General features: G+C 38.3%; 1 protein-coding gene across 1 annotated transcript in view; it reads right to left on the bottom strand.

The window, feature by feature from the left end:
• LOC126870003 (complexin) overlaps nt 1-15,396 on the bottom strand; it is a 325,327-nt gene that overhangs the window by 271,647 nt on the left and 38,284 nt on the right. The window lies entirely within an intron of this gene.

Genomic DNA, 15,396 nt, shown 5'->3' with positions numbered 1-15,396 from the left:
GACAAACGTCGTCCGAGAAAGTTCGACGATAAGAAAAACTAAGATGAACTCGTAGAATACGGGATTACTTTTTAATCGTTTCGGGCTCGAGCCCCGAATTAATAAAAAAAAGAGGGGAGGGAAAGAGGAAAGACGAAGAGAAAAGAAAGAAGAGAATGGAAGATGACTTTAACCGGGAAGAAAGTTTCTGGTTGTGTCGGTGACGTCTCGCGCACGTCCACGTTTCTTCGGAGAAGTTAAAAAGTTAAACCGTGACTCGATGGGTGCAACGAGCCATCGATATCGATTGGACCTGAGCACCGATTAATGAATATCGACATCCCGGCTTCCCCAGTTTTCTCCGAGTCTCTTCGAATTAATTATAAACAGTACAGGTTAAGAATTCAGTAACTGAGATTGCCCTAAATTGCTATTTATAAGTGTTGCTTCTCGTCCGGCGTTGGTCGATTTAATTTTGATAAAACAATCACGACAGACCCAATTATTTATACGATTTTACCTTTCTAAACGATGCAGGATATCGAAGTTATCTGACAGAAAGGATATCCTATTAAATATTAATTTTACTAAAATAGAAACTCTTGTAGAACGTAAGAATAATTTGATAGTATAGAAGTATGCAAATAATTATCATAATTCGTAGCTTTTTCAGGTTTCTTTTAGGATTTTGTTATCATTTTTACTATGTATTTTTAATAAATAGAAAACCGTCGAAGACACCTCTTTAACACTCACTGTAGGTTAATCCGAATGACGAAGAACACAACAATTATCAAACTTAATGAAACACATTCGACAATCTGTGGTAGTAAGAGAATATCCATTTTTCGCAGAAGGGAATTTCGAAGGGATTTTCATTCGCGCGTAATTCTAAGTATAAACTAATGGTCACAAAATATGTGGAAGAAAAGCGACGATTATAGTACGATCGCGTGCGAAAGAAATTGACTTCTCCTCGAGAACAATTAAACCTGTCGTGATCGTCGAATTTTTCTTTTCCAACCTGGCTCTTTTATTTTATCAACAAAAAGGTGTTTAGAATATATTTGAATAACATTGAATATAGAATGCAATCGCGTCAATAAAATTTTGTTCAAACTTATGGAACAACACGGCTAACTAAACGCGATTAAGTCTCTTTTGCATACTAGTTTACCAAGTAATGATATTAATGAATTTTCAAGTTACGTATTATAGATTATAGACTTTTATAAGCTTCTTATATACACTAAAGTCAAACAGAATAATCAGACGACAAGTATTTTCTGAAACTTGTTTATAAAACTTTGCCCGTTTAATGATTGGCTTATAAAATTGTTACGCCATTGATCCAATAATACAAGAATGACAAAATCATCGATTTTCTCATCAAACTTCTATAAACATCAATTAATGTAGATTACAGAGAATCATACCGCGGAAAATAAGCAAAACGAAGTAAATCCTAATTTGACCCAGTTTATACGATAGCCGTCAACCGGGCGATGATTAACGAGTTTGTTATGTCGAATTAACATTTTTTTAATCCCGATAGGTTCGACCGGCTGATTATTGACGACGCAAATCCGATCAATTAATCGCCACTGGACGTCGCATCGTAGAGTTCGTAACGTTACAAATTACGTGGGGATGTTTGATCGCGATTTTCGCAATTCATCGTCCGCGTACACGCGTGGATTCTCCACGTACGAACCTAATTCATTTAAGGCAGCCGGCAAGAGGCATCATTTTTCATAGATTCGTGACTTTGCCCCGTAGAAAGGAGACAGTTCATTTATCTTGGCTAGGCAAAAAGACATTCTTCGGTAATCTACACATCGTTTCTTCCCTCCCACAACACCATATTGCCTCGCGAGCGCGTTACATAATTTTTTCATTCATTATCAGTCGCGTATCGCGGTCGTATAAAGTCGCGCGCGCGTTAACACATTCATCGGCGAGCGTATTTTCATAGAGCTTGCACCCGCGCCTCTTATGTCGCCACTTTTTACAAGCGTCACGAAATACAAAGCAAAAAAAATAGGAACGCACGATAAACCAGACGACTATGCAAAAGACGTTACGAAGAGTGTGTGCAAGAGTTTGGTGGAGAATTTGCAAATCTCATGCAAAAGAGATAACCACGTTCCGTGGACATTGCGTAATTTATCACTTACTTGCCATAATTTAATACGGTTTATCGCGATACGCCGATGTTAATAATATTTTCTTAATTTTCACAAATAAAAGTGTTACATCGTCTACCGATGCAACTTGTTTATTACGCTTCCTCAGTATCATTAAAAAAATAATAACGATCTCGGCAATGTGTAAGTAATTACGTGGTATACTTTAGAACATTTATCGCGTGTTGGTGTAGGCGTGGCGTAAACAGAAAGCTCAGTGACGGTGAATGCATTAACCCTTTCACTGTTAAATCCGTACATCGTACGATCGACAAACATAAACTATTGAAACTTATAATTGCCATGTCGAACAATTATGTATTAGCTGTTTTAAGAACGATTATACGATCTACTATGAAATCGACACGGTAAACATAGATAAATGAGGACACATAAAACAATAGTTTTAAGAAAATTTGTCTTGCTACACAGTGAAAGAGTTAACGTGTGCTGTCGCGTCGATGCGACGTGGCCAACTGATATTCCATTCCACCGTGTATGATACGAGCTCGTTAGGGAACGAACTCATTACTTTTTCGAGTAGCAGCTGAGTTTTTGGACGCACAGCTTGCCTCGCGCCAAATTGACCGTGTTTTAGCGAGAATTTTCCGGATTTTCCAAGCCGTGGAAGGTTTCGATTTTGTCTGGTGCAGGCCACAAAAATTTCAAAACTCGTTTCGCACAACATCTACGAGTATCGTAAATATTCCATAGGATCGGGCGTGTAACAACATCGAAAACCATGCGAACGACAGAATTCGATTCCAGAGCTCGTAAATTAACGATAACGTCCGGACAATGGTCGTGCATTGTTCCAACAAAACTCTTCGAACGAAAATAAAAAAAATATTACCGTTCTTTCTACTGAAATAATAAAATTTCTCTAAAAAGCTACGGGGCTGGCGAAACAAATTTTACTGTTGCACGAGATCGAGTAATACTTTGTAAACGTTGCTTTCTTTTTTCATTTGATTTCGTAAAAATACGTCCAACGTATAGCGGCTAAATCATCGGATTGACTTTTATATTTAGTGATTTTCCTTGCAATCCTTTGAAACTAGAAATTAGTTGCTTGGAAAGTTATACAACATACATTGTATTGTTTGGTGACTCACAGTTGTAAAATATCGTGATAACTGCACTGTACCTGTAACAAACAAAAATTTATATTTTAATATTTTTACTACTAATATAATGAAAAAAGTTATGTACAAAGAGCCACGTTTAATAAATCCAGACTAATCACGAATAATAGCGGCAACTTTTGAATTCTATTGAGTCACTCGATGAGTTTCTGCCAATTTTCATGCGTACTCTCCCACACACACAAACACACATACACTATATAATTACTTATCATTCTTATAACAAATACTTTTAATTAATTGTAAAATTTACTTGAAACCATCAAATAATTACGAAATTATTTCTGCTATCTTGATTTTAATTTTTATTCATATTTACACGAACAACATGAAAATTGTTTCCTTTCCTTTTTGCTTTTCTCACGAGCTTCGAACAGTTTCACTTGATAAGGTACACGTATCGCTCTTCCAAACGTATGAGCACAAAGTATATTTCACGAACGCGTTAAGTACATATGTATATACGGTCCTATACAGATTTTATATTCTTATCTAAAGAGAAACTACATACATGCAAAGGGGATGCACGTTCGGAAAGACCAAACGAATCGCGAATAACAACTAGATTTCGAGGGCAAACAGATCGATGGCCGATATCGATTAGATCGTGTTAGAAGAGACAACACACCGGTAGACATTAACATCTTCGGGGCTTCGGTAGCCTGCAAGTACTTTCCCATAGCAATTTTACGAAGCAGTTAACACCGCTAACAAGTTATCAGAGTGAGATTGAAGGAAGATAGCCCGAGTAACCCGAACACTTCGCCGTCGATATAAACTCACTCCAGTTTGATCGGCTTACGGAACTCAGCCCGCGGCTACTTCAGCTTATCGACGTGGATGCTACCACGTATAGAGAGGTCTTCAATTTTACCGCCTCTATATTGTCTCTATATAAGCGGGGCTATCTTCGCGGAAACTTGGGAAGCGGTAAAATTTGCGAAGCAACTTTATCGGGAAACATCGTCTGAAGACCGATCCCGAAAGTGCCGCACTTTCACACGTTCAACGAGACTTCTGTGAAAATGTGTGACCGAACGTAAAGAACGTTCGGGCGAATAGATATCGTCAAGGACTATATAAACTGGCAAGTGTAAAACGAGAAATTTGTTGCTATTGGAAATGTAACGACGAGTTTCGTATTCTTCTGAGTAAGATTAAGCCTGGTTTCGTGGATTTTCTCTCGTAATAATATGTGAGGCGATCTTAAATACGAGAATGTGTACGAAGATGTTTCCCCAGGTGTGTTCCAGAATCCTGACGAATGGCCAGAATATATAGAGAATCATTGGTGATTGTACGCGTGATCACGTGGATGTAAAACACGTATGAAGTGAGCTTGCCAAAGAAATCGGTTTTTATTCATTTCGTCGATGTATAAAGAGAAGAAGGATTCTTTGAGGATCGTTATCAATTATGTGTGATTACATGGATGTAAAGCACGTATCGTGCAGCCAGATTTCCAGCGAAATGTTCACTTACTTCGTTAACGAATAACAAGAGGAAAGATTGTTTAAAAATCGTTATTACTAATATTGAGAAATCGAAACCAAGACTCAGTTGGATATCTCTTGTCTCATCCTGGTTTCATCGTTAAAAAAATTCTTCATTTTTCCATTTCTATCAAACAGATCCAAATAGGTGTATTGAAGTATTCGCAAATACGAACATTGATAAAAGAAGGAGGAATAATGTCGATACTCAGCACAATTACGTAGAACGATTTACACAATCGGTCCGCGAAACTCGAATCACGGTTGAAACAGTTAAATTATGCATAGAGATGTGGCAACGAAATACGATGTAAATTTAAAAGATGGGAACGACTGGTGTTTCCATGCGCGTATTCATAACAATTCACAGTCGAGATAAATCGCTACGGGCGAAAGTCACGTTCTTCCCACGGACCGAGTGCTTCCACTAAAAATTCCATCGCGAATCTTGGGCTATCACCTCTAAAACTTCATTAAACGTTTATCAACCTAATGGCCCCGCCAGCCGTGAAATAGTTCCGCTGATTTTTAAACCATCCCATCCAGCTGACCCAGAAAGACATCACGCTCCTTCTATCTCTCAACCGAGAGTATTGAAACATTCAGACACTCAACAGCTGACGTAGGAACGATATTTTCATGGAATATATCCAGTTTAATGGCAAATTGCGATTCCCATCGAATGGATATCTTGGAACACTCTATCGTTACAAAGTACACAGAATAAAATTCGAGATTCATGAAAGAACTTTTGGCGAACGTTGAATGGACGTCACAAATATCGACGTTCGACTGAAAATCCGCTATGCTGGAAGAAAACGCGTTTGGGTCGAGTTTCTGAACGATTCGTCGTCTTGTTTCTTAACACGTTCACCGCGATTCTGATTTTCATTAGCTACGATGTCGAACGCTAACGAATAAATCTCGTACGCTAGATGCTTTTATATCGTAAAACTTAAAATGTGTGTTTCATACGAATTACTGTGAAATATTTTATCGCAATTTCGAGCTTTCTGGTTCATGTCCTAGATTCAAATCGGTACCGCTAGCATAATCCAAAAGTACACCAGTGTTCATAAATATTAAAACAGATACAAGTCTGCTATGAAGTATCTGATTGTTACACACGTAATTATTAAGTACGTAATATTTCATTGTTAATGAAACAATTATGGGAAACCTGTACAAAAGAGAGTACTTAAGGTTCTGCATCTATAACATTTTCGTTTATGAAACAAATTGTATCATCAAAATTGTATTCATTGGATGCCTTCATAATGAACATAAAATAACAAAAATAACTACCATTTAAATCTTCATATTACGTGCATTAATCAATTAATTGTCTAATGAATAATTTGAATAATTTGTATAATTTTTATTACGACGTTCTACTTTACAATCCAAAATACCAAACCAGTCCTAATAAAATCCTTCGAAACTTAATTTTATAATTTCGTCACGTTTTATCAAGTTTATCTTACAAACATCTTAGAAACATCCCTGTTACTTATGAACAAGGCTGTGGATCTAAATCCTACGCAACGGATGTGTTAAGGGGAATAGGACATTTTTCGACCGGACAGACACTTTTAGCTTCCTCCGCACATTAAAAATAATTTCAGTGTTTCGTTCGAAGCGTTAACTGACATAGCTGGTCCCCAAGCAATCTAGTTGTTATTCTTGGTCTTTGGAAAGCTTCTGTCCCTTAATTCTTGATATCCTTCTTCCTAGTCTCTGGAGGCGATTCATCGTTAGTAATCACCGGCGACTTTATCACCCACGTGCTCATTATCTTGCGTCACGCTTTAATAGCTATCGAAATATAAAATTGTCCCTGGAGCAAAGCACGTTGCTGGAGGAATTATCAAGGACGCGCGGTGGCTGTTGCTATCATTTTATATTTGCTCGGAATGTACGAAGGAGCAATGCTTTGTAAGGATTTTATCTTCGTTACGCTTCCGTCTGTAACGCGCAACCATTACTCTTCATCTATTTTGTATTTTTTCATCATCTACCGCCTGAAATGCTCTGAATGTTTCACATTCTGCGTTAAATTAACGCGTTTCTCGCCAAGATCGTTCGATGGAACTTCAATTTTTACGGCACGCGTGTTTCGCAGTTGTACAAAATTAATTTATAAAAGTATCGTGTGAAAACATATGGAAAGTTCAATTTTCAAGTGTTCATACTTTATTGAATATAAAACAATTCATTTGTTTATTTTCGTACTGTAAATTGAATATTATAACACTACATTCTCATCATCATTGAATCATCATGTTTGAATCATCAAAGTATATTTATCAATTTACTAATTTTATAATCTTATTTATTATTATTATTTGTTATTATTTCTTCGTAATAAATAAATATAAAATAAATATAATATCCAGAAAATTTACACGAGTCACAATTATTCGAGGATTATCCATGACAGGAAAGAAGATATTTTTTTGAGCATGAAATTCGAGCTTAATAATTTTACATAATGGATACGTTTAAAGGACGATTTATTCCTCAAAAACTGCACCAATATCGAATTGGAATTCCGACTGAAGAAAGTTACGAGAACTGAAACTATACGTAAGAAAAGTAAATTGTCAGATTTAACGCGATACGCAACAACGCATTTGCAGGCGCAAAAATATTTATCAAAGTAAGGAAATTTCCTAAATTATAATATGATCTAACAAAACTATGAAAAACGAACAAATATGTATATTCCTGTTTCACGAGTAAATCTACTACGAATTATATGATCCAGTTCATAAGCTTTGGTCTCCCTCGTTAACCGTTACAATGTTCCTGCAGAGTTACTGCGATAACGCTTTCAGGCAAGTTAAATGGATCTTACATCGACCATAAAGTGATCCTCGTGTCCTGTTCGTGCGGCTACGTATTTAGCAACTACATCGATCGTTTAGATCGTACGTTTTTCATCTTTCGGCTTGATAATTAACTTGACGACGTCGCTTAAAGAGACGCGTAGGAGAATTGAATGGTTAACTGAGAGTCCGGCAAACATCTTCGCGAATTGTTAAGCCAAATAGGAGGTTGCGTATGCAAATGACCAACACGTTCTCGGTGCATTGGATTAAGCCATAGCTTATGCGTCTAATCCCAGATTAAACTGGATTATACACAACACATTGGGGGAACAAGTATGGCAGTAACATTTATCAGATGAAGCGGGAATAATCACCGTCCTAGAGCTTGCAATTCGAGTCGTAGACTGGAACGTTTTCATTTGCGAAACGGGCTGCCTTGTGCTGGTTATCTTAAGACGAACGATAACGCGCCTGATTATCCTCGTTGCAAATACATGTGCAACATTTCTGTTCGCATTCTTCCTTTGCTTGTTTACATTTGTCTTTGTTCCACCGATTTTGTAATTCAAGTTCTCAGAATCTCTCGCTTCATACAAGTTAATTTTCGACTGGCATTTTGATCAAGAAACTATACAAATCTTCTTTATAAATATATTTATTATATTTTTACAGGGATATAAAATTCTGCTCCATCCAATCATCCAAATTAATTATCACTATATTTCGTATGAACTTAACCTTTAATAATATGTGCTATTATTTATCTACGATACTGTACAAGTTCGCCGTCATTGTTTACATTCCTCATTTGTTTGTTATTCGCTTGTTTACACCGCTCGCCTATTTGTTTACACTTTTGCTCGGTATATTTACATTCTCGGTACAAAGGGCTCTGTACACGCGACACAAAACTTGTCACAGTAATGGAATCGAAGTTGACTCCAACTCCGTGTCCCATTCTTTGCCCGAGAGCCGAAAAGTCGTGCAGTCGTCTCGAGGGTGTCGACGAAACTTTTGTTCAACGCCGAGAAGCCAGCCGTATCTCGGGGACGAAAAATGTAAGCAAATGCGAGAGGGCGGCCGTGAATAAAGAAAAAGAAGAGAAAAGAAAGTTCCGAACGAGGAATAGCTCGGAGGCTGACTGATCGTTCCTTTTAGGAGACAATAACGTCGTGCTGGGAAGATATGCTTACAAGTTTCGCCTTGGCGCATTAACGAGCGACATCTCGCTTCACGGAGGAAATGAAAGCCATCTTTGACCTTCCTCATTAACCCTGGACGAAGAGGAATTTCGGTAACGAGGGCTGCGTGCCCGCGACCCCTTCAAATTTATCAAGTCCGTCCAAGTTTCCGGTTGTTCGAAGCCGGAAATTTCTCTTCGGCTAAAGCTTCTTATACCTTTCATCGAACGAGCACCGTCTGCCGCCTGCAAGGAGTTCCGGCCAACTTCCTTATCCTCGAACCGAGCAGCCCGAGATCGATTTAATAACCTAAAACTTTCTTTAAAGGAAATGTTTAAACATACGAGGGGAGAAAACATTGACGCGATCGTCTATCAACCGGCAGTTTCATCGATGACTAGCCAGAAACGAAAGTTCTCGATTTGCCGGAAATGATCCACAAATCACGCCAAACTAAAACCATTAGGCTGAAATGTTGCGGCCTTAGAAGCAACCCTACTTTAATATCTACTTTCCACCCGCGATATTTACGGCTCGTATACCGGGTAGACTACGAATTGGTCATCGTGATATTTCAAGTAGTTTGGAGATCTTTGCGTGTTTGAAATTCCTACGCATAAACATTCGTAGTCCACTTATTCGAGATCAACGAACTCTTGTTTGAAACGTTGCTTTTTAACTTGGCCGGGTCATTTCCTAACAATTTCTAATTTTCTAATAATCGTAGAACTAAAGATAAATAAATTCACGAGCCAAAAGATAGAAGACCTATAACTAAAGGGATTGTCGTAGCCATAAAGTTAGGAAGGTAAATAACGTCTTAACTCGACTTGCCTGGTTAACAAGTTGATCTATGAAAACGAACTTAAAGTCTTATGACGAGCATTTCGTGGACCACCCCGTATATTCTCCAATACTATTCAGTTAGTATTCCACGCTAGACAGTATATCAAATCGTTATATTTAAACGACTAGCCAAGGATATCAGGCTTTCGTTAAGATCAGCTTAAGTAACGAGATTCACAGATCCTAGAGTTTTGGAAAATTCCATCTTCATCCGCGTCGACCCTTCTCCAGCGTATTTACGACCCGAGATTGATCCTCCTGCACCGCTTCTTTTCGTCAATGCATTTCTCTGGTAAAGCGAGTTTCCCAAAGAAAAGCAGATAACGGATCCATCCTGTTGTCTTTCTGACCCGTGGTCCAGCCACCGAGGTCTTAACCTTTGTTGTTCATTCCTTACCTTGAGCCGCTTGGTTTCACCCTCTCTCGACGAATCGAATCTCGAAAATTGGTCGCTCCGAGCGATCGTACCGTCGAAGATGAAGAAATAGAAAATCGAAGGCAATTCGGGCCAATCTCATAACCGGCACAAACACAAAAGCGTGTTGCACGAAACCAAACACGAGGGTGATGTTTGGTCCATGAGTTTTCCAATTTACAATATTGCACACGAAGACTGTTGAAAAGACGAAGGAAGAGGGCACAGACTGCGTTGATAGGGAAGAGCTGGCGTAATTGGAAAATCGATAGGCAAATCGGATCAAGCTGTCTGCAACGAGAGAAACCAAGTACGTGTTACTAAAGTCGATAAGAAGCCTGAACGATCGGTGCCCCGAGAGCGCTGTAACTGACAAATGTCGCCGATGGAGGGTGTTCGAAAATGTTCGTGTCATATCCCCACTAGGGTCGGTCTAATGGCACGCGACAGCTCATAATCTACCCTGGTGCGGTGGTTCCGTTAACCACAGGGAGTATGGACCACAGAAATTGATCGACAGGGATGAAACTCCCGACGTCTCTTTTAATACGTTATAAGCACAGTGGGCGTTCATTTATAAATCACGACGAGGGGAGTAGTAAGCGTGCCATCTTCATGACGATTCCACGCCAACTGTTCGTCAACGATGGTTAATTCTTTAGTTTCTAACGTTGCGTTAGCCCAATATTTATTTAAAAATCAAATTCTGGCCATGACTGACCTTCTTAAATTTTCAACCTCGAAGGAACTCGATTACTCTGTTCGAAATCGATACTCGTCGTCATCTAGTCGTGTTTTCTTCCTTCCGTTCCCTTGTAATGTTCGATTATTATGTTTTACGGGTTCATGCTCGTACGATCACTGTCAGAAAATTTTGATAGCGTGGAAATTGCAGTGAAAATCGAAAAATGGCAATTGGGTCTAAGTAATCTTCGTTATTCTCTATCCACGACACTTCATCAAGGCCTGTTCCGTGTTCGTTACGCTACGATACTACTAGTAGTCCTAGCGTTCTGATACTCACGATACAATTACTTTAACTTCTACCGAATCTCACAATCTCGCTGTATCTCGGTACACGGCATACAAAAATTGACAACATGAAAATTGCATTAAAAGTTGGAAGCAGTAGCTCGATCTATGTACTCTATGTCGTTGTTTTCTATCCACGACGCCTGTTTCCTGTTCGTTACGCTACGATTCTACAAGCAATCTCGAGACTCCAAGACCATCAGCAACTGCTACCCTCTACAATTTCACTGAGACGGCTGGCAAACAGCAAGAAATCTCTTTACGTCTTGCCGAGTAGGAAAGATCAGTAGTTCGACCGGGCCGACTGCACAGGTACAGTCTCTAGTTTCTGGTCCGTGGTGGCGCGCAACTTGTCCCGTAGTTCTGATCGAATTACCGAGCTCTGGGTGTATCATGGTAATTGTGAGAAGTTACACTCTCCAGTTCCACGCCCCAGGAGAGTAGAGAGAGAGAGAGAGAGAGAGAGACGAAAGGCAGAGAGATAAGAGGCGAGCAGGAAGAAAGGACGAGGAGAAGGAGTCCGAAACGGTGCAATCCAGTCACGGTGTCGTGAGCTAGCCGTAGAAGGGCCCTCTGGGTCGGTCTCACGGAAATTAGACTTAATTGCCGGTTACAGGAGAAGATATCCAGTGTCGACAAACGCGCCTTCACCACGCCTTGATGTCGTTGGAAATGTGCTTTACCATGTAGGTCGTGCCTCTTTATGGCATCCTGGATTCTCCAAGAATACCTCTGCCCACGGTATCCGATGTCTACGTACTAAGCATCCCCCAAACTACAACTGAATCGTCGAAGTGTACAATGTACTAGACTTATGTATTTCTTTTATACATTAATGGGAAATTTAAACGTGCAAAAGTGTACAAAATATATAGAATGCGTGAAAAGAGGAAAAATATTGCAAGTGAAGTACAGTGATTACAAAAAGTGTAACACTGTTATATTTATCATAGCATTTGCATACGAATTAATTAGACCCAAGTACGTTTTTCCTATCGTTTAGTAGTGCTTCCACGTGACTACGAAAATCTGATACTGTAAAAATGAAATGTAGACCTGATAAGAAATAAGTTTCGTGAGAAAATAAGGGTGCATGCCCTGGTTATAGCTGTTATTTTCTCTAATGGGCGAAACAAATCTTTACGTAGGTTGCATTTTTTTAGTTATGCCAGTGAAGATGTGAAATTATATAAAAGTCCGCAGTTTCATAGCGATATAAACGGGAGAGGAAAATCTTTTCAGCAAATTTGTTGGAATATAGAACTGTGGGCAAAAAGGATCTTGGGAAAATATCCGACAACTTTACATGCACCCCCTTATCTAAGCAATAAAACAAGCCTTAAAGAACGTTCTGTAGTGGACTTATCTTATCTTAGATTAAAATTTAATATTTACTTAATATATTATTCAGCAGGTTTATCAAATGTTTCGATATAATTTATCGAGCGAACGAAATTAGACTTCAAGAACACGTCGCAGTAGAATTCTACTTATTTTTACTTGACGAATTACGATCTATTGATACGCATGGCAAATGTGAAAATCACCAGCGACGAGGGATTCAACAATAATCGAAGCCATGAAACGAACACAAAGATTAGGCCCGAGCCCTTTGGGTCATCTACGATGCAACTCGCAAACACGTTTCGAACTTCGTACTCTTTGATGACACGGAAATTTGCATAATATCTGGAGATGGAGAAAACCGAAGGTTTTGTATTGATAATCGCGTAAATTAACATACTTGGTCGCACGAATGACCCTGAATTTGCGTAAAGATTCGTGTGAGGTGATACAGCGAACTGAGTAATTTATCGACACGGAGAATGTACGTGGAAACTTGGCTGCGCGTGACAAGAATATATTGTGCACGCCAAGTTTACTGCAGTTCTCCAATTTTTATGTTCCAATCTTGCTCTCATTTCAGCAAAGAAAAAGGACTTGGTAGTATTGTTTTAGGAAAATGTCAAACGTGAAATTGAAACGAGAAATCATGTAAATATACCAAAGTTCGCACTTGAGATATTTTTTAACGTTAAAGAAATACGATCAGAGAAACGCAGCAGATTCTGATTGAATCGTCGAATAGCATATTTGCAGTTATTCGTTAGTTACATGTAATATCCAATAAACCAAATTTACTTATCACACATAACCACTTTTTCTGCATGAGTATGCTGTACTCTCACAGATCTGGCAACTCCTTTCGACGTAGATGGAACTTGGCAAAATATCAGGACATATAAATCAAAAGCTGATCTCCACAAAAGACGGACAGGATAGACGTAAGTCCTGTCAGTCTTATTGAGAATGTACGCAAGGACTTAGCGGTGCCCGAACTGCTACTTCGATTTCTATAGAAACTGATAGAATGTCAGGCTCAGTGAACCCGAGGCTGAAGGGAATAGGGGCGATCTGTGTAGCCAAGTTTGCGAGGCTTTAAACTCGAACACTGCCAAAGGTATGGCCATTAGTTGATCGCGTGTCAGAATCTTCCCTGAATTAATAAACGTAGCGATGGAAATTCGATTAGTTGTAGGCATTTTTTTCATCATCGTGAAGCATATTAGCGAGGTTCTCGCTGGTACTCGGAAAGTATCCGGATGTTCTTTTATTTTTGATAAAAATCTATCTTAATTATAAAATTACAGATGAATGATTTTATGCAATGATTTTATTCTGTATAATCATCTGACGAGCGTTGCTTCCAATTACTAATTCATCGTTAATTTCTATACTTCAAGATCTGTTGCTACAAATTCACAACGGTAGTTATTCGGACACTTACCACGCAATTTTTTTATTATTATATTATGTACATTATACGAAGCTTGAAATTGAAATTTTGTCAATGTTAATGAGCTACGAGTATCGTGCGAGCACAATGGTAAGATTTGGAACCAATCCGGAAATGTATATAGAAATTACATGGCATTTATCGCAGACATGTAAATAATAAAAAACAGATATGCAGCGTAGTAGTCGTAGACATGCTCATTAGTGCTAACAATGGTCTCATTAAATATCTTGGCTAATTAATATAGTAAGGACTTGACTGTTCAAATACTTTGGTGATCTTTGTGAAGTTTCTGCTTCCAATAAATACCTTGTAACTTCTACGTACATCTTCAGGTACGTTCCAAATTCTATCAACATAATTACGATAGTCGAGTCTCGTTAATGTTAACGAAATTTCAAAATGTTTTCTACGATATATAAATAGAAGATTTCTGGAGAAATATCCAAATACTTTCATTGCATTGCATACAGCCATTGCATACATATACATATAGCTGTATATATATATACTTATGAACATATTACGTATATATAATGATAATATATAGACAGTAGGTTATCGTCCCGCTTCGATGCTTAACAACGTGACGCGTATGCTTAACAAATATGAAGAGAGATGGAACTGGCTTTTAATTAGGTGCGTGGAAACTTATTGTACGTATGAGAACTGCTGGGCATGACTATCTCGCGCAGATAATTTAATATGTAAATCTCATTACCGTCATAAATCCGAACAAAGTTCGCACGGAACTCGCCAGAATACCAAACTATGTAAATTAAGTACCGTGACCTATATGTCGGCTACCGGATAAGAATCATGACCGTTCCCTTTAACGACGTTTTTGGTCAACGAGATTCGCCTCTCTAAGAATCTCTAAAATATTTTACGTTGCCGTTGTTACGGTTTTACTATGCTGCACGCATCAAGTATATACCCCGGGTGATAAGTACTAAAACACCTGCTCGTTTCATATCACACGTGATATTCAATCTAAAATGTTAAGGAAACTGACTGATCTGAATTTCGTATTCGTGCAAGACCATCGCTTAATATGCGTAAGCTGATAAAAGTATTCGATACATTTCGTATAACACGCATAATATTTGCAGAGGTTGCAACAATAATTACGCGTTGGCTTGCACAGTTTTCTAAGCTAAAGTCTGGTAAGAAAATGTCAAGTGAATCAGATAGGAAACTTCAAGAAGTCTGTTGAAAATCGTATAGCATACGCTGAACCGAATAACAGCAAATGCAACAATAATACAAGTGTCAAAATTGATTAAAATAGTAATCGAGAAACTTGATAGATATAGACAAAAAAAAAAAAAGAATTTCATTATATCAAATTGATGAAATTACTGTAATATATATATAACATTAAACGTTTTAATAAGTTTCCAATGATTTGTCAGGTTTGCGATAAGTTCACGATAGCTTCCCATGTCCATATACATTTGCAAAGCGATAATAATTCTTCGACGTTTCAAT

This window comes from Bombus huntii, chromosome 10, assembly GCF_024542735.1.
Source record: "Bombus huntii isolate Logan2020A chromosome 10, iyBomHunt1.1, whole genome shotgun sequence".
Lineage (NCBI taxonomy): Eukaryota > Metazoa > Arthropoda > Insecta > Hymenoptera > Apidae > Bombus > Bombus huntii.
Note: the sequence above shows the minus strand (reverse complement) of the source record. Positions and strands in the feature narration are given on the sequence as shown.